General features: G+C 43.5%; 1 long non-coding RNA gene across 1 annotated transcript; it reads left to right on the top strand.

The window, feature by feature from the left end:
• The first annotated feature begins 3,603 nt into the window (after positions 1–3,603).
• On the top strand, positions 3,604–18,598 carry LOC139358591 (uncharacterized). Its single transcript, XR_011613774.1, has 3 exons — positions 3,604–3,969; positions 4,768–4,921; positions 17,904–18,598. It is a non-coding gene; the product is annotated as an uncharacterized lncRNA (long non-coding RNA).
• Positions 18,599–19,352: the final 754 nt, after the last annotated feature.

Raw genomic sequence — 19,352 nt, 5'->3', positions numbered from 1 at the left:
CTAGTCCCTGGAGTTCCCGGGTCGGGGGTGGGAGGCGGGCTGGGCAGTCCCTGGGGGGCTGGAGGGAACGAGGGAACGAGGGAGGGCGGAGTGGGAAGAGGAGACTCCAAACGTATTCATTCATTTTTTCATTCATTCAGTCAATCATTTCTGAATGGATTTGAGCCCAATACCGTCCCAGGTTTGGGGAATACAGACGTGACTCAAACAGACCTCACCTCACAGTGTGAGGGAGAGGACAGGACATCATTTAGCAGATAATCTCTAATTATAAACCGCGATGGGCCAGGTGCAGTGGCTCACACCTGTAATCCCAACACTTTGGGAGGCCAAGGCAGACGGATCACCTGAGGTCAGGAGTTCGAGACCAGCCTGGCCAACATGGTGAAAGACAAAATACCCCATCTCTACTAAAATACAAAATTAGCCGGACATGGTGGTGGGCGCCTGTGATCCTAGCTACTCAGGAGACTGAGGCAGGAGAATCACTTGAACCCGGGAGGCGGAGATGGTAGGGACACAAGATTACACCACTGCACTCCAGCCTGGGAGACAGTGAGACCACGTCTCAAAAAAAAAAAAATTAATAATAATAATTATTATTATTATAAACCACAGAAAGTGTTTCAAAGTGTCTGGGTGACCACATTTCTCCAGCACCCGATGGTCGGGTCACTGGTGGGCTCTCAGAGGCAGTCTTAGAGCCTCTCAGGTAACTACTTCCTCTTGGCACCTTTCTCTGTGTTCCTTGGTGTCTGCTCCCTAACCCTCCTTTTAAGCCCATTCTTCTAAGGGTGGCTCCGCCTTAAATTCAAGCAAGTTGGCCGGGCACGGTGGCTCAAGCCTGTAATCCCAGCACTTTGGGAGGCCGAGGTGGGTGGATCACGAGGTCAGGAGATCGAGACCATCCTGGCTAACACGGTGAAACCCTGTCTCTACTAAAAATACAAAAAAAAAAAAACCTAGCCGGGCGTGGTGGCGGGCGCCTGTAGTCCCAGCTACTCGGAGGCTGAGGCGGGAGAATGGCGTGAACCCGGGAGGTGGAGCCTGCAGTGAGCCGAGATCGGGCCACTGCACTCCAGCCTGGGCCACACAGCGAGACTCCGTCTCAAAAAAAAAAAAAAAAAAATTCAAGCAAGTGACAAAAGTCAAGAGGACGACAGGGAAAGCTGGGCTCTTGAGGAACAAGGCACAGCCACGCTGGCGATTAGAGAATCAGGAACCCAGACTCGCCTCCATGTCCCTGTGCCTGGAGCCCACGGACCCAAGGCTGAGAACAGGCCCCTTCCTCACAGCAACCACCCAACAAATGAAGAGGGCGTTAAAATCCAGAAAGATTTTTATGGTTTTTTGTTTGTTTGTTTGTTTGTTTGTTTTTGAGACAGAATCTCACTCTGTTGCCCAGGCTGGAGTGCAGTGGCACAATCTCGGCTCACTGCAACCTCTGCCTCCCAGGTTCAAGCGTTCCTCCTGTCTCAGCCCCTCTAGTAGCTGGGATTGCAGGCACATGCCACCACGGCCAGCTAATTTTTGTATTTTTAGTAGAGACAGAGTTTCGCCATATTGGCCAGGCTGGTCTCGAACTCCCGACCTCAGGTGATCCACCTGCCTCAGCCTCCCAAAGTGCTGGGATTATAGGCGTGAGCCACCGTGCCCAGCCTGTTTCCACCTTTTGGCTATTGTGAATAATGATGCTTGAACTTGGGTGTACAGATATCTGTTTTAGACACTGCTTTCAATTCTTTTGTGAATATACCCAGAAGTGGAATTGCTGGATCAAATGGGAATTCTTCATTTAATTTTTTGAGGAATAGGCAAAATGTTTCCCAAATTTTTAAGAGAAAATTAATGACTAAATATTGAAGATAATCCAACTTCTAAAAATGCCCTTAATTATTATTATTATTATTAATTTTGGAGACACAGTCTTGCTCTCTCACTCAGGCTGGAGTGCAGTGGTGTGATCTTGGCTCACTCCATCCTCTGTCTCCCAGGGTCAAACAATTCTCTTGCCTCAGCCTCCTGAGTACCTGGGATTACAGGTGCCCACCACTACACCTAGCTAATTTTTGTAATTTTAGTAGAGCCAGGGTTTCACCATATTTCCCAGGCTGGTCTCAAACTCCTAACTTCATGTAATCTGCCTGCATTGGCCTCTCAAAGTGAGATTACAGGCATGAGCCACTGCACCTGGCCAGCGGCCCTTAGTTATTAATATTCAAGTCCATTCTTTTTTTTTTTTTTTTTTTTGAGACGGAGTCTCACTCTGTCGCCCAGGTTGGAGTGCAGTGGCCGGATCTCAGCTCACTGCAAGTTCTGCCTCCTGGGTTTACATCATTCTCCTGCCTCAGCCTCCCAAGTAGCTGGGACTACAGGGGCCCGCCACCATGCCTGGCTAATTTTTGTATTTTTAGTAGAGACAGGGTTTCACCGTGTTGTTCAGGCTGGTCTTGAACTCCTGACCCCAGGCGATCCACCGCCTCGGCCTCCAAAAGTGCTGGGATTACAGGCATGAGTCACCACGCCTGGTGGTTTTTTTTGTTTGTTTTGTTTTGTTTTGTTTCTTTAAGTTATAGTATGTTCGTTTTTTGTTTTTTGTTTTTTGTTGAGACGGAGTCTTGCTCTGTTGCCCAGGCTGGAGTGCAGTGGCATGATCTTGGCTCATTGCAGGCTCTGCCTCCCGGTTCACGCCATTCTCCTGCCTCAGCCTCCCGAGTAGCTGGGACTACAGGCGCCCGCCACCATGCCCAGCTAATTTTTTTGCATTTTTTTAGTAGAGACGGGGTTTCACCGTGTTGCCCAGATTGGTCTTGAACTCCTGACCTCAGGTGATCCACCAGCCTCAGCTTCCCAAAGTGCTAGGATTGCAGGCGTGAGCCACCGCGCCGGCCTCTACCTTTTTTTTTTTAAATATAATGTATTTAATTGTAGGCTTATAAAATTTATTTATTTATTTATTTATTTATTTATTTATTTATTTATTTTTTGAGACGGAGTCTCGCTGTGTCTCCCAGGCTGGAGTGCAGTGGCGTGATCTCGGCTCACTGCAAGCTCCGCCTCCCGGGTTCACGCCATTCTCCGGCCTCAGCCTCCCAAGTAGCTGAGACTACAGGCGCCCGCCACCACGCCCGGCTAGTTTTTTTTTTGTATTGTTAGTAGAGACGGGGTTTCACCATGTTAGCCAGGATAGTCTCGATCTCCTGACCTCGTGATCCACCTGCCTCGGCCTCCCAAAGTGCTGGGATTACAGGCTTGAGCCACCGCGCCCGGCCTAAAATTTATTTTTTAACAAAGACGTCAAAAACTGTATTTAACACCCAGCTTGCAAAACGTCTGAAAATTTAACCATGCGCTCTAGCGAATCCAGCACTGTCCTCAGATGCGGTTTTTGACGGTGCTCATTTTACTTCGTCATGTTTGGGGCTTTTAGTGGTCGGGACACGCAAAGCCAGGAAGAGGAAAGAGGCCAACGGGAGAAGAAAGCCGGGCTCCAGTCCCTCACGCGGCCACCGGGGGGCGACAGACACAGGCCAATGAGCAGTTGGGGACCGGAGGCGCCCGGGCTCGGCCGCTAGGCCTCTTCTCCTCCCACAAGGAGGACTGACACGCTTTTCCTGATGTTTTGGGCATGGCCTGGCACAGGCGCGGCGGCAGGGGTCTGGGGTGCCGAGGGGCCGCGCCCTGCCCGAACTTAGGTCCCTGGTATTGACTACCAACGCTGTCCATCCGCAGTGCCCCAAGTGGCCCCGGACACCGCCCAGGCTCACTCTGGCGGCCGCCATAACCCCTGCCCGGCAGCCTCTGCGGCCGGAAGTTGGCTCCGCCGGTCTTTCGGGCATCCCTCGGGCAGTTAACTGCATTTCTGCTGGCTGGGTATCCGCGGCAAGTTGAGATCATTAGTTGGCTGAAGTTAATTAATCACCGGACAATTAGCTTATATTTTTCCTGATCCTAAGATCAGCTGGATTGGTGAGGAGGAACTAGAGACAACAGCTTCCTTCTGAGTCACCTTGAGGCAGCAGCCCCTGGGGAAATGCAGGGAAGGAGAGTACCCAGGCTTCCTGGAGGGGTTGGCCCCAGGGCATGCCCTGCTTGGGCGGAAAAGCTGGAGTTTAGATGAGGAAACCTGTATTCTCTAGACCTCCTGCCAACTCTTTGCCTGACCTTGGGCAAAACATTTAACTCTCTGCTGGGCCTTGGTTTCTTTAGCAAACACTGACGCCTGCCTCTCCGGCCCCCCCGCCCCACCCCCATCCCCTGCTTTTTAAATGTTTATTTATTATTATTATTTTTTGAGAGTCTCCCTCTGTCACCAAGGTTGGAGTGCCGTGGGGCAATCTCAGCTCCCTGCATTCCCCTTTCTTGTTGGCAGACAGTGCCCACCTCTTCAGGGAAATTTACTCCAGTGCTTCATCCTACCTGATTGGACACAGCCGACCACTGTGGTTGTGCACTCATTTTGTGCAACTGTTCTACCTGGGAAACCTACCCTTGTGTCTCCACATCACCAGGTCCCCCACAAACATAACCAGAACCCGCTCTGATTTTGGCAACTACAGTGTACTCATGGAACCCTGGGGAGCTGCAAGATCACTGGAGGTTTAGCCCTTGGTGTGGGCAGTCCCTAGTGGGGAGCATGACCCACCAAACACCTCCTGGGACAAAGAAAACATGAATGTGGTGCTAATCCCTGAAGGGTCAGCATCCGTGGCCAGGAATGGAAGTGAATTAGGGGTCATGTACTGCTCTCCCTGTCCACTGTTGCAGGTGCGACAGACTTTGCCTGCTGAGGGATGGCACAGGTACGCTTGGAGACAGAATTTCCAGCATGTTTTGTGGTGCTGCACTCAGGCCATTTCGGTGGTAGCTGCCAGAAGGAAATTTGTATGGATCTCAATTGCACTGTAGCAGGGAGCCAAAGGTCAGTGTCTGCATGAACGAAAGGTTATGATCCCTGTGTCAGGGTGTGAAAGGAAAGTGGACCACATCCCTGCCTTCCTAGGAAGATATGTTGATACAGTCCCCTTAATGCTCCCCCTGAGACCTCAGCATGTCCCCACATGAACTTTCCTCCAACCCCCATCAGGGCTGGTGCCTTCGCTCATGATTGGGCTGCCCATGGGAGAACCATACCATACTCTTAAGTGCAATTTACTGGACTGTAGACTCACTACAAGACCAAATAGGAAAAAAAAAAAACCTGCTGGCAAAAGAACACAGTGGTAGTGTTTGAGATAAGTTCACTGAAACCTCCATACACATACCCCAAACCCTGCAGAATAGAGTGTGTAGGCTCATAATCCAATATTCCACTTCAACAAGCAGCGTGCAAGAAAGCCGCCACAAAGTAGCTATCCATACTATGGAATCCATACAGAGCCTTGGCCCCTGAAAACACCCAGAAATAAAGTCAAATAATTCTACACAACATACACCACAGTAATATTATGAAGGGAAAAACAGAATACAAATTTTAAATTTCCTCTAAATGATAGCAAATCACAAAATAAAGGGTGACAGCCACTTCATATTAGAAGGAATTAGTGCAAGAACTCCAGCAGCAGCCATACAAAAATATACAGTGTTTGACACCTTCAAATAATTTCACTAAGTCTCTACAAATGAATCCTAACCAAAATGAAAATTCTGAAATGATAAATAGTTTAAAATACAATAAGGAAGTTCTATGAAATCCAAGAGAGAGTTGAAGAATGACACAAAGAAGCCAGAAAACCAATTCAGGATTATAAGAGATGAGATAATTCTCTTTTAAAAATCCAGAAATTATGAAAAAAAAATACTAAATGAATTTCAAAATAGAGTTGAGATTTTTAATAATATTCTAGAATAAGTATAAGAAACAATTTCAGATATTGAACATTGGTCTTAAAATTTAGCCTAGTCAGACAAAATGAAGAAAATATAATTTTTTAAAATGAACAAATCCTCCAAGAAATATGGGATTATGCAAAACAAACAAATGTGTGACATATAGACATTCCTGTGAGAGAAGAAGAAAATGTAAGACAATTGAAAAACATATTTGAGGAATTAATTCAAGAAAGTTTCCCTGATCTTCTTAGAGAGATAGACTTCCAGAAATAGGAAACTCAGAGAACACCTGGCAGATACTATACAAGACAAACATCATCAAGCTATATAGTCATCAGATTATCCAAAATCAACACTAAACAAAAAATCTTAAAACCTTCTAGGGAGAAATGTAAAATCACCTATAAAGGAAATCTCATCAGACTTACAGTGGACTCAGCAGAAACTTTACAAACCAGAAGAGACTGGGGGCTTATTTTTAGCTTTCTTGAAGAAAAAAAAAAATGACAACCAAGAATTTTATATCATGCTGAATTAAGTTTCATAAATGAAGGAGAAATAAACTCATTACCAGACAAAACAAATGCTAAGTGAATATGTCACTATTAAGTTGGTCTTACAGAATATGCGCAAAGAAGTTCTAAGCATGGAACCAAAATACCTGACATGATAAAAATACACATAAGTATTATACAAAGTTCATAGACCCTCTAAGGCAATTACACAATTGAGATTACAGCCACTTACTAACAACACTATGACAAGAATAAAAACTCACATTCAATATTAACCTTGAATATAAATAACCTAAATATTCCACTTAAAATATATAAATTGGCAAATTGTATAAAAAGCAAGATTCAGCCATGTGCTTTCTACAAGAGACCAATTTAATGTGTAAAAACACCCATAAACTCAAAGTAAACGGGTAAAAAGAGAAATATCATGCAAATGGAAAATGTAAAAGAACAGGAATTGCTATTATTATATGATATACAACAGACTTTAATTCAACAACAGTGAAAAAAAGAATACAAAGAAGGGCATGATATAATAATAAAGATTTTAATTCAACAAGATTTATCTAACTCGAATGTATATACACCCAACCTCAGAGTATCCAGTTTTAGGAAACAAACACTACTAGACCTAAGGAAACAGATGGGTGGCCATACAATAATAGTGAGGGATTTCATCATCCCACTGACAGCACTAGACATATCATCAAGGCAGAAACAAATAAACTATGGGCATAAACTGCACTCTTGACTAAATCTAATACACATCTACAGAAAATGCCAACCAACAAACACAGAATATACATTTTTTCATCTGCATATGAAACAATCTCCAAAACTGACCATATGCTTGGCCCCCAAGGAAGTTTCAATACATTAAAAGAATCAAATTTATATCAAGTATCTTCTGGGACCAAAAGGTCATAAAGTAAAAAATCAAATCAAAGGTGAGCTCTTGAAACACACTAGTATGCAAAAACTAAACCACTTGCTCTTGAATGACTTTTGAGTAAAAAACAAAATTAAGACAGAATATGTTTTTTAAATGGAAACAAATAAAAACACAGCCATAGCATACCAAAAACACTGGGATACACCAAGAGCAGTTTTAAAAGGAGAATTTATGGCATTACATGCCTACATTCAAAAGACAGATTTTAAATTGACAACCTAACCTTGCACCCCAGGGAACTAGAAAAACAAGAACAAACCAAAACCAAAGCTACCGAAGGAAAATAAATAACAAAAATCAAAGCAAAACTAAATAAAATTGGGACTAAAAAATCATACAAAGGATCAACGAAATTAAAAGTTGCTTCTTTGAAAGAGTAAAAGTGATTAATAGACTGCTAGCTACATTAACAAAGAAAGAGAGAGAGAAGATTGAAATAAGCACAACCAGAAATAATAAAGCTGACATTGCAATTAATACTACAGAAATACAAAAAATCCTCAGAGACTGTTATGAACACCTCTGTGCACACAATCTATACAACCTAGAGGAAATGCATCAACTCCTGGAAACATACAACCTTCCAAGGTTGAATCAAGAAGAAACAGAAATCCTGAACAGACCAACAATGAGTAATAAAATTTAATCAGCAATATAAAATATATAGTAACAAAAATAAGCCCAGAACAGATAGATTCACAGCTGAATTTTATCAGATGTACAAGGAACAGCTGGCACCAATCTTCCAAAGGCTATTCAAAAAAAATTGAGACGAGATTCCTCCCTAACTAATTCTATAAAACCAGTATTATCCTGATACCAAAGCCAAAAAAGACCCAAGAAAAAATAAACCTACAGGTAAATAGGCACAGGCAGGCACCACCATGCCCAGCCCCCATGATGACTTTACTTTTCTTCTTGAACCTGGTGAATTTCTGTATTAACATTTCTGATTTGAACCCTTCTGATATTCCTGAGATAAACTTTATGTGACCTTGGTATTCTGTTGGATTTTGGTTAGCTGATACTTCAAGATTTTTATAAAACTGGGTTGCAATTTACTTGTGTTCCCATTTCTAGCTGTCTCAGAGCTTCATCAAATGGGCAGGAACACTTTCCCTTAACTTCTCCTTTTCTGGAACAACAGACATATCCTGTCCTGTGGATATGGTTCCCCACAGGTCTGGGATATGAGTGCTGTGAATACTGCTGTGCTGGGGCTTTGGGAAGTGTGTTTGCATGCGTGTGCGATGGGATACAGGTATGATTACTACTTTAATTTCTTTTCTTTTTTTTTTTTTTTGAGACGAAGTCTCACTCTGTTGCCCAGGCTGGAGTGCAATGGCGCGATCTCAACTCACTGCAGTCTCCACCTCCTGGGTTCAAGCAACTCTCCTGTCTCAGCCTCCAGAGTTGCTGGGATTACAGGCACCCACAACCATGCCCGAAATTTTGTATTTTTAGTAAAGATGGAGTTTAACCATTTGGCCAGGCTTGTCTTGAACTCCCAGTTACCAATTTCGTATGTGTCCTTTTGAAGGCTTTCTAAGTATGACCAATGTAGTAAAGTGAGTCACCTACCACTCTTTTTTTTTTTTTTCCGGATGGGGTTTCACCTTGTTGCCCAGGCTACTCTTGAATTCTTGGGCTCCAGCAATCTACCCCCTTCAGCTTCCCAAAGTTCTGGGATTATAGGCATGAGCCACCATACCCAGCCCCACCACTCATTCTTGACCTATTCTCCTTTGCCTTTCTCTGTTGCAGAGTCCTGGAAGTTAAATGCTCTATTTCCTAGCCTCCCTTGCAGCTAGGAACAGTCATGTGACTCCATTTTGGCCAATGAGATACAAGAAACACTTGCTGAGTGGTACAATCAGAAAGTATTTGCTTTTCCAGTAACATGTAGGACCAATCACCTTTTTGTACTTCCCCTTTCTTCTTAATTTGAACATTGCATTGCCATCATGTTTGGAGATGAGTCAGCCATCTTGCAAATAGGAGGCAACAAGACTGAGGGAAATGCCATCCTGCTTCAGAGAGCAGAATGGAAAGAGAAGCCTAAGATGGCAATGGCACAGTTGGGCAGCTGAGTCAGGACTGGGGCCACTGCCTCTGGGTCTCAAGGGAGAAAAATAAACCCCTGTTTGTTGGCCTCATGTTAGGTTGAATTTTTTTTACTTAAAGCCAAAACATTTCTGACATACAAAACCAGACACACGAGTGCATGCCACACATACATCACAAGTGATCACATACTGTCCCATTAGCACCTTGATTTTTCCACTGAACCGTCAGTCTTGCGGATCATCCTTTATCAGTGCCTGGCAAATTGTCTTGTTCTTGTTTTCTTGGGTTTTGTTTTTGCTTTGTTTTGTTTTGTTTTGTTTTAAAGACAAGATCTCACTCTGTTGCCCAAGCTGGAGTGCATTGGCACAATCATAGCTCACTACCGCCTGGATCTTCTGGGCTTAGCAATCCTCCAGCCTCAGCCCCCCAAGTAGCTGGTACTAAAGGCATGTGCCACCATGCCTGGCTAATTTTCACATGTTCTGTTAGAGACTGGGTCTTGCTTTGTTGCCCAGGCTGGTCTTGAACTCCTGGACTCGAGAGGTCCCCCTGCCTAGGCCTCCCAAACTGCTGACACTACAGGCATGAGTCACTCCACCAGCCTTGTTTTTGTTAATGGCAGTATACCCCCACTCTGGATGTGTAATATGATTTATTTAACCAGCCTCATCGACCTTTTGAGTTGTTTCCAAACTTTTGCTATTGAGGTAGAAAACAGAACTCAACTCTGGAGGTAGGGCTCAGACACTGGACCAAATTGAGGACTAGCTAAAACAGCTCCAGGGCAGAGGCACCTCCCCATAAGACACACCCACCAGTGTGCCATGTCAGTTTACCATTACCATGGCAACACCTAGAAGTTATGGCATCTTTCCATGGCAATGACCAGGTAACCCAGAAGTTACCACCCTCATCCTAGAAATGTCTGCATAAACTACCCCTTAATTTGCATGTAATTAAAAGGGGGTATAAATCTGAGTGCAGAGCTGCCTCTGAGCACTGCTCTGGGTGTACTACCTGTGGGTGGCCCTGCTCCACAAGGGACAGTTGCTCTGCTGCTGCCATGCATGGCTGCTCCGCTGTGCATAGCAGCTTGCCTCTGAATTCTTCCCTAGGTGAAACCAGGAACCCTCCTCGGCTAAGCCCCAATTTGGGGGCTTGCCTGCCCTGCACCACTGTTACAGACAATGCTACAGTGAATAACCTTGCACGTACCTCATTTCATACACATGAGAACATATCCATAGGATAAATTCCGAGCAGTGAAGATTGTTGTCTTATGATGCTCAGCCACTGGGTCTGAGAACAGGATATGCCTTTCATTCACTCAAGTCTCCTTTCATGTCCCTCAGTGGATTTAAAGTGTTATTCCTTTTGATTGTACATGTTTCTTTTTAGGTTTATTCCTAGGTTTTAATTTTTTTTGGTGCTGTGGTAAATGGGATATTTTTTCTCATCAATATTCCTGCTAGCAAGTCATTTTTTATATAGATGAAGGCTAATTATCATGTTACTTTAGTCCCAGTCACAAAACTTTTTTTTTTTTTTCCAGAGGGAGTCTTGCTCTGTCGTCCAAGCTGGAGTGCAGTGGCCAATCTAGGCTCACTGCAAGCTCTGTCTCCCGGGTTCATGCCATTCTCCTGACTCAGCCTCCCCAGTAGCTGGGACTACAGGCACCCACCACCACGCCCAGCTAATTTTTTTGTATTTTTATTAGAGATGGGGTTTCACTGTGTTAGCCAGGATGGTCTCAATCTCCTGACCTCATGATCCGCCTGCCTCGGCCTCCCAAAGTGCTGGGATTACAGGCATGAGCCACCGTACCTGGCCTCTGGCCACAAAACTTAAATATTGTTTGTAATAGAAATTAAATTGATCATCTTGGATTTTCCAGGGACTTGATCATGTCATCTGCAAAAAGTGATATTCTATTTCCTCCTTTGCATTTTTTAAACTTAATTTCTTTCTCTCTTCTAATTGCAAAAAAATTAAATAACAGTGATGATAGAAGACAGCTTCCTGAGTTTTCACCTTGACAGAGATGCTTCTAGTATCTTCCCCATTTGACAAAGGGGTAGCTTTGAGGCTGACATAAATGTATGGCAGCACATTGAGAAGTATTATTGAGAATGCAAGTTGATTCTGGCCATGACAAGTAATGGGATTTATACTTAGCCTCCTGCCATAAACAATGATAAAGATGGGCCAAATGTACAAGGCAATTATGTACAGGAATTGGACAACTGGCAAGACTGCAATAACCTGAGAGAAGGGAAATACCTGAAGTGAGTCCAAGTTTGCCCTGTCTTTTTACTTTGGGTTTTCCTACCAAGATATGAGAGGTAAAGCCGCAGCAGAGATCATCAGCCAGAGATCACTGGCTGGGAAAGCAGAGATCAGCGTTTGGGCGCTGAGGTGGCTACAACTGGTAGAGCAGGGCACTGAAGGGGAGCGTGCTACGTAGAATGAGGGTTCAGAGGCTGCATGTGGGTCCCTCGGATCCCTGGGTGAGTCCAGGCTGTACATGTGCAAGGTGATCCTTCACAAGGCCTAGCGGGAAGCTGCTGCTGTGGGGCTGAGAGCTGACAGACAAGCCCAGCAGTGTGCAGTGCGAGGTGACATTGCAGTTCTTGCCCAGCTAGGGTGGAGAAACCTCACTGAGCCCCTCAGGCAATCAGTTGAGAAATCAGAAAGGATGTGGCTTAAGAATAAGAATCACAGTCCAGAATAAGGGCCAAAGCATAGCACTAAGAACAAAACCCAAACAGATTCACCCTTACAAAGCATAAAACCAAGCCTGGAGTGACATCAGGGAAATGATGGAATTGGAGGCTGTGGACTCTCCTTTTCAAAACCATGAAGACATCAACTCAACAACAATTCATGAAAATTCCCTTTGCAAGAAATCCAGAAACTAGTTGAGAGTCTCCTGCATTCCAGGTGAGCATGAATCTACTCATATTGAAACCGGTAGGGAATTTAAGACACCCTCTTGGCATGATCCCTACGCCCAGCACAGTGCCGTATGACTGCGAGGAAATCCCCTAGCTCCCAACTTACCATGGAGTGAGAGAGAAATGAGCTGTGTATTCAATACCTCAACTTTTCTGAGGGCTACCCAGGGGGCTGACTTCTGTCTAGCCTGTCTCAGAACGTGGAAGGGACCTGAAATAACCCCACTGCCTCAGGGCCATGAGAAGAGACATGGTGGCATGATCTAGAGTGCAACTGGTCACCACAGCCCAACTCAACACAGACTGAATAGGAAAAAAAACATAACACACCTTAGATTCAAGCTTCTCCCTAGGGAAGAAAACAGTTGAACAGAACACCCAACAATCCAATTTTCTGGAGTCTACCTGAAGAACTTCTTTCAGTCACTTGTCTAAAGTGCTGACAGGACTTGGCATACTCTAGACACCTGGGGGCTGAAGAAAACAAAGAAGGTGGGTTGGATCAGCAGGAAGTTTAGAGAGGCCCCCAGAATCTTTGGCTTGGCTGATTGGTGAGGGTCTTCTCCTATACCTGGCCAGTTCATGAAAACTTGACAGAGGCCTGCTTTGTTTAATGTTCAGACACCAACACAGAAAGGCAAGGAAAATGAAGAAACAGGGAACAATGTTTCAAACAAAGGAATAAGATAAATCTCTAGAAACTGACTCTAGTGATAGGGAGTTATATGATTTATTGGACAGAGAATTTTAAATAACTGTCATACAATTGCTCACTGAAGACGGGAAAACAATGTATAAACAATGGGAGAATTTCAACATAGAGACAGAAAATACTAAAAAGTACCAAACAGAAATCATGGAACTGAAGAATATGATAACTGTACTGAAAAATTCACAAGAGGAGCCTAACAGCAGACTGGATCCATCGGAAAAAAGGATCAGTGAACTTAAAGAAAGGTCACTGGAAATTAATCATAGGAGCAAACAGCAAAAAGAAAAAAAGAGTAAAGAAAGTAGAAGGGACTTATGGGACACCATCAAGCAGACCAATAGATGCATTAAGGGAGTCCCAGAAAGATAAGGGAAAGAACCATTATATTCAAAGAAATAATGGTTGAAAACTCCTCAGATCTGGGGAAGAAAATGGACATCCAGATTCAAGAAGGCCAAAATGTCCCAAATAAGATGAACTCAAAGAAATTTATAGCAAGGCTACATTAAAATCAAGTTGCCAGAGACAAACAGAGAATTAGAAAGCAGCAGGGAAAAGTGACTTATCACATTTAAGAGAATCTCCATAAGAAATAAACTGATTTTTCAGAAATCTTGCAAACCAGAGGGAATGGGATGACATACACAAAGTGCTGACATTTTTAAAAAACTACCAAGCAAGAATATTGTACCTGGGAAAAAACTCTTTCAAAAATGAAGCTGAGAGACATACTTTCCAGACAAACAAAAGCTGACACTGTTCTTCACTATTAACTTGCCTTATAAGAAATAATGAAGGGAGTTATTTCACTGGAAATGAAAGGACAATAAACAGCAACGTGATAGCATAAGAAAACATAAAACTGTTTTTATTTGTTTTTTTTTTTTTTTTTGAGATGGAGTTTCGCTCTTGTTGCCCACGCTAGAGTACAATGACGCCATCTCAGCTCACTACAACCTCCGCCTCCCAGGTTCAAGCAATTCTCCTGCCTCAGCTTCCCAAGTAGCTGGGATTACAGGCACACACCACCACACCTAGCTAATTTTTGTATTTTTAGTAGAGACGGAGTTTCACCATGTTGGCCAGGCTGGTCTCGAACTTCTGACCTCAGGTAATCTGCCCTTCTCGGGCTCCCAAAGTGCTGGGATTACAGACGTGAGCCACCGTGCACAGCCACATAAAACTCTTTGACGAGGGTAAATATATAGACAAATACAGAATACTGTATTACTGTCATGGTGGTGGGTAAATCACTTTAGTTCTAACATAAAAGTTAAATTACAGAATTATTGAAGATAACTACAACTAAAAATATTTTAATGGGTGCACAATATAAGTGGATGTTAATTGTGACATCAGTAACATAAAGTAGGAGGAATGGTAAAAGTGTAGAATTTGCTTATGTGATTGAAGTTATCAGCTTAAAACACACTATTTTAATTATAAGGTATTTTATGTAAGCCCTATGGTAAACACAAAGAAAATACCTATAGAAGTTACACAGAAGAAAAGGAGAAAGGAATCAAAGCATAGCAACACAAAAATATCAATGAAACCCAAAAAAGAGAACACGAGAAGAGGGATGAAGCAGAGGAAAACAGCAAAGGAAGACAGAAACAAAAACAGGAAGACAAATCTACCTGATTCCACTTATATGAGATATCTGGAATAGTCAAACTCATAAAGTCAGGGAATAGAATGTTGTTTGCCTGCCAGGAGCTGGGAGGAGGGGGAAATGAGGAGTTTCTAGTCAATGGGCATAAAGTCTCAATTATTCAAGATGAATAAGTTCTAGAGATCTCCTATACAACATTGCCCCATAGTTAACAATACTGTAGTGTACTACACTTAAGAATTTGTACAGAGGGTAGATCCCAAGTTAAGTGTTCTTATCACATAAAAATAAAAACTTTAGATAAGGAAAACTGAGGACATCTACAAGCATATTCATTGCAGAAAACTGAAGACTCAGAGAAGGCTAAAATCATTATCTCAACAAACCAGGGATAACTTTACCATGATCGTAAAATATTTCCTTCTAGTCCTTTCTATGCTTATATAGCCATTGTCAAATTTTTACAAATAAGGGATGGTGTCAGATATATTATTTTATAATGTATACTTTTGCTCAATTTACAATTAAGAATAAACATTTTTCTTTTTGAGACAGGGTCTCACTCTGTTGCCCAGGCTGAAGTACAGTGGGAAAATCATGGTTCACTTGAACCTCCTAGGTTCAAGCAATCCTCCCACCTCAGCCTCTCAAGTAGCTGGGATTACAGACATGTGACACCATGCCCAGCTAATTTATTTTAATTTTTTACTTTTTTTTTTTTTTTTTTTTTAAAGACAGGGTCTCACTATGTTGCAGAAACTGGTCTCCAATTTCTGGACTCAAGCAATCCTCTTGCCTTGGCCTCCCAAAGTGTTGGGATTACAGGCAGGAGACATATGAATATTTTAATAACATTATTTTATATTATCAAAACACAAGCAGCCAGGTGCGGTGGTGGGTACTTGTAGTTCCAGCTCTCCAGGAGGCTGAGGTGGGAGGATCACTTGAGCCAAGGAGTTTGAGGCTGCAGTGAGCCATGATCACGTCACTGCACTCAAGCCTGGGCAACAGAGTGAGACTCTGTCTCAAAACAAAATAAAAATAAATTTTAAAATAAGCAGAAGTCAAGCCTGATATGTTCAAGATGATCTGCCAGTAGAATAGAAATAAATAGAAGCAGATCTCCAGGTGAACAGATGTTGGAATTAGCAGACCTTAACTTTAAAAGACCTATTGTAAATAGGTCCAAAGATTAAAGGAGCAAATGAGTGACATGAATGGACAAACATGAAATCTCCATAGTGAAATGGAAACTAGAAGGCCAGGCGTGCTCGCTCACACTGTAATCCCCCTGCTTTGGGAAGCTGAGGTGGGAGGATTGCCTTAGGCCAAAAGTTCAAGACCAGCCTGGGCAATATAGCAAGACCCCATCTGCACACACACAAACACACACACACACACACACACTCACACAGACACACAGTTAGGCCTGGTGGCACACTCCTGTAGTCTTAGCTACTTGGGAGACTGAAGCAGGACTATGACTTGAACCCAGGAGTTCGAGGCTGCAGTGCACTATGATCAGCACTGCACTCCAGCCCGGGTGACAGAGCAAGACCCTGTCTCTAGAAAAGAGAGAAAGAGAGAAGGGTCAGGCATGGTGGCTAATGCCTATAATGCTACAGCATTATCAAGGTAATAAAGAAATCGTGGTAGAGCCCTATCATGAAATACTATGCAGCAAAACCAAAAATGAATGATTGATGTATGCCACAACATGAATGAACCTCAAAAACTTTAGATGAAATTAAAAATGCCAAACACAAAAACATGTGTACTTAATATTTCTATTCAAATGAAGAATAAATGAATTCTTCATTTGAATATAATCATGAATTCACAGGCAAAATGAATCTATGTTGAGTGAAATCAGAAGAGTGATTAGTTATGGGGTTAGGAATAATCTTCAAGAGGCAAAGTAACTTTTTGGGGTGATGGAAATGGCTTATACTTTGATTGAGGCTATTGTCTGCAATGGCACATACATTTCTCAAATCTCATTGAATTGTACACTTAAGATCTGTATATTGGAATACCTCCTCCACTAAAAGGAATTAGGGATCCTTGAAGGAATGGCTAGTAACTAGGTTGGTTCAGGGAACATATAAGGGGAGCCCTGGAACACCATGTTTATCAGAGAGTAAGTTGTGCTTCAAGAATGAAGGGGCCTGTGTGGTGGTGCACACCTGTAGTCCCAGATGCTTGGGAGGCTGAGGTGGGAGGATCCCTTAAGCCCAGAACTTCGCAACCAGCCTGGGCAACATAGCAAGACCCTGGTTCTACAAACAGTTTTTGTAAAAATTAGCTGGGACTCGCTGGGTGCAGTGGTTCATGCCTATAATTCCAGCACTTTGGGAGGCCGAGGCGGGCAGATTGCTTGAGCTCAGGAGTTCAAGACCAGCTTCGGCAACATGGTGAAACCCGTCTCTACTAAAATATAAAAAATTAGCCAGACATGGTAGTGCACACCTGTAGTCCTAGCTACTCGGGAGGCTGAGGCAGGAGAATTACTTGAACCCAGGAGGCGGAGGTTACAGTGAACCGAGATCACGCCATTGCACTCCAGCCTGGGTGACAGAGCCAGACTCTGTCTAAAAACAACAACAACAACAACAAAACAGAAAAATTAGCCAGGACTGGTAGCGAGCACCTATAGTCCCAGTTACCTGGGAGGCTGAGGTGGGAGGATCCCTTGAACCCAGGTGGTGGAGCTGCAGTGAGCTATGATCATGCCACTGTATACCAGCCTGGGTGACTGAGCAAGACTCTGTCTCAAACAAACAAACAAACAGACAAAACAAATGAAGGGGGTATGTCAAAAAGACACAGTAGCTAGCTTAAGTGGTCAAATCTGGGATGATTTGAGCTATAAAATAAATACTGAAAGTTACAATTAGAATGCATTGAATAAATAAGAATTCATGAATCCACACTGATATATATTAATTACATGACATATGAGGACTAGGATATTTGCAGTCTCCATATACCTTCTCACAAAATGTTTAGTAACTACAGAGGGAGAGAGAGCAGCTTCACATTCTGAGAACTGATCAAGGTGCAGATCGTCTGTAACAGGGCAAAGTGAAATGTGTGTTCACCTGATGGGGTGCCCTGGGAACACAGCCTGTCTTCTGAGATGTTTGTAACAACAATGTACATCCTGAATCTAAAAACGAGGAAATCTCAGGCAGATCCAGACTGAGGAACACCCTACAAAATAACCGGCATGTGATTTTTCCAATGTGTCCAGGACATAAAAGTCAAGGAAATACTGAAGAACGAATCCAAACGGAAGGAGACTGGGGCAACTGAATGCAGTGTGGAGTTCCAGATGGGATCGTGTGAGGAAAGTGATGAAATCTACAGGGAGTTTGACAACTAGAAGGCACTGCTTCATCAGTGTCAGTTTCCTGACTTTGTTTGGTGGTTTGTTTGTTTGTTTGTTTGTTTGTTTGTTTTTGAGACAGAGTCTCGCTCTGTTGCCCAGGCTGGTGTGCAGTGGCGCGATCCCGGCTCACTGCACCCCCCACCTCCCAGGTTCAAGCGATTCTTCTGCCTCAGCCTCCCGAGTAGCTGGAACTATAGGCGCCCGCCACCACACCCGGCTAATTTTTGTACTTTTTGTAGAGACGAGGTTTCACCGTGTTCGCCAGGATGGTCTCGATCTCCTGACCTCGTAATCCGCCCCCCCTCAGCCTCTCAAAGTGCTGGGATTACAGGCGTGAGCCACCACGCCCAGCCAGTTTCCTGACTTTGAGAGTTGGATTTTGATTATTTGGGAGAATATTCTTGCTATGGGAACCACACATTGAAGCACTTGAGGGTGATGGGGCATCGGGTCAGCAACTTACTCTCAAATGGTTCCAGAAAATAAGTTGAAACTTTTCCGTAGGTTTAAGATTGTTTTAAAAATCTGTCCATTTGACTGTATGTAAATTTCCTCAACAAAATAAAATATGTTAAATTTTATAAAATGCCTCTTCAAGTATCTAAGGAGAGGTTAATAACTTGTGCCTTCTGATTTGTTAATATGGTGAATTGTATTAAAATATTCTCCATTAATGAGCCATCCTGGTTGGGCGCAGTGGTTCATGCCTGTAATCCTGGCACTTTGGGAGGCTGAAGCAGGCGGAACACTTGAGGTCAGGAGTTGGAGACCAACCTGGCCAACATGGTGAAACCTCGTCTCTACTAAAAATACAAAAATTAGCCAGGCATGATGGCATACACCTGTAATCCCAGCTACGCAGGAGGCTGTGACAGGAGAATCGCTTGAACCCGGGAGGCAGAGGTTGCAGTGAGCCAAGATCTCACCATTACACTCCAGCCTGGGGCGACAGAGCGAGACTCCGCCTCAAAAAAAAAAAGAAAAAAAAAAAAAAAGAGCCACCCTTACATTCCATGATTCCATGGTAGACGTCACGCGGTTTCAGAGTATGGTTGTGTGGGGGTTTTTTTTTTCAGTGCATGTTGTTTTTTTTCTGTCACCCCAACTGGAGTGCAGTGGTGTGATCATAGCTCACTGTAAAGTCAAATTCCTAGGCTCAAGCGATCCCCCTGGCTCAGCCTCCCCAGTAGCTAGGACTACAGGTGTGCACTACCACAGCCAGGCAATTTTTCAAACATTGTAGAGCCAGGATCTTGTTACGTTTCCCAGGCTGGTCTCAAAGTCCTGGCCTCAAGCAATCCTCCCGCCTTG

The sequence above is a fragment of the Macaca nemestrina genome, chromosome 15, assembly GCF_043159975.1.
Source record: "Macaca nemestrina isolate mMacNem1 chromosome 15, mMacNem.hap1, whole genome shotgun sequence".
In the NCBI taxonomy this organism is placed as follows: domain Eukaryota; kingdom Metazoa; phylum Chordata; class Mammalia; order Primates; family Cercopithecidae; genus Macaca; species Macaca nemestrina.
Note: the sequence above shows the minus strand (reverse complement) of the source record. Positions and strands in the feature narration are given on the sequence as shown.